The sequence below is a fragment of the Meleagris gallopavo genome, chromosome 3, assembly GCF_905368555.1.
Source record: "Meleagris gallopavo chromosome 3, MGAL_WU_HG_1.1, whole genome shotgun sequence".
Lineage (NCBI taxonomy): Eukaryota > Metazoa > Chordata > Aves > Galliformes > Phasianidae > Meleagris > Meleagris gallopavo.
In genome coordinates, this window is record NC_139406.1 from 47,982,949 (window position 1) to 47,984,622 (window position 1,674).

Here is a 1,674-nt window from a genome sequence, read left to right on the forward strand (position 1 = left end):
GCGGAGCGGCTCACATCCGGGCATTGCCGTGGGGAAGGGCTGCGCGGGCGCAGTAGAGCGCTGCCACGGCTGGTGGCGGCGTGCGGTTGCCTGGCGGGCTGTTCCTTCAGGCTGTCTTCTGGGCTGAGGCGCCTGCACCAACAAGGGGGGATTCGTAGACTTATTAAAGTTGGAAAAGACCATTAGCGTCATCTATTTCGGCAATCAGCCCATCCCCGCCGTGCTCACTGACCACGTCTCTAAGTGCCAGATCCACACGGTTCTTGAACACCTCCAGGGACGGTGACTGCAGCACCTCCCTGGGCAGCCTGTGCCGCTGCCTCACCGCTCCTAATGAGAAAAAAATTTCTCCTAATATCCAACCTGAACCTCCCCTGGTGCAACGTGATGCCACCACCTCTCGTCCCATCGCTGCTGTCTGACCACGTTTGGCAGTAAGATGCCGGCAGCTGGACAAGTTCTGCACCGTGTTTCACAAATCATTCTATAGCATAACCATGCATCTGTGCTTTTCCCCCCCCCCCATTCTATGATCTGTTTCAGTCTTATTAATTCAGTGAAGAGACAGTCTTAAAGATTCATATTTTTCCAATTGCAGATCTGTAGCTTAGGCGACTTGTCCCTTCCTTTTGGCAATTAGTCAATATTCCTACAGCAATTACATCAATTAAACATATAGGAGAAGCATTTTTGGAAAAGAATTTACTGTATGACTATCTTACTAGAAACTCGCATCAGCAGCTAGATTCTGTTTTAAGAGTTAGATTCATTATTATAATTTAGGAGCAGTTTGGCTGCATAATATAGAAAGTTTAGTTTTTTTAGCATGCTGCTACCTCCAACGACTTTAGTGAACATTGACAGGAAATCAAGATAGGGCACAGTAGCTCTGCCAATATTTGAGATTTGTACTTCAATATACATAGATAAATACATGCATAAGTACATAAATGTGTCCTTCATATGCATAAACATGTACATAACATGCACACAGCATACATGTATATACGTATGTCTTACAATGCGCAAGTATTGGAACAGGCTGCCCAGGGAAACAGTGGAGTCCTCATCCCTGGAGGTGCTCAAGAAAAGGGTAGATGTGGCACTGAGGGACATGGTTAGTGAGTATTGTGACGTTAGATTGATGGTTGGATTGGATGTTCTTAGAGGTCTTAGAATCTTAATGATTCTATGATTCTATGATTCTTGTTACGCTGGATGATGGTTTTGTACTCCATCTAACTTTACCCTGTGGATTCATTCTTTCAGGATATTTCAAGCTCGGAGCTAATGTCTGCATTAGCAAGTAACAGGAGAAGTTCTGAGTGAAATCAGCAGGGCTGAGGTTCACAGATACACCAACCCAGGGCAACTTCAGCTCAGCCCTGTAAATGCTGCCACCACTAGGGCTGGAACGTGTTATGTATGTTCTGGGAATATGTCTGCTGGTTTGATGTCACTCAAAAGAAATCTGGCTGGCACACTCCAAGAGTGAGCCTGACAAGTAGGAGCAATGGAGGGGGGTTGCTTCAAAAGCGCACTCCTCATCCTCATTCAGCCTGAAGAAGCAAAGGCTTTGGGGGGATCTGATAGCAGCCTTTCAGCACTTAAGGGGAGCTTGTAAGCAGAAGGGAAATCAACTATTTACACAGGTAGATAGTGATATGGCTAGAA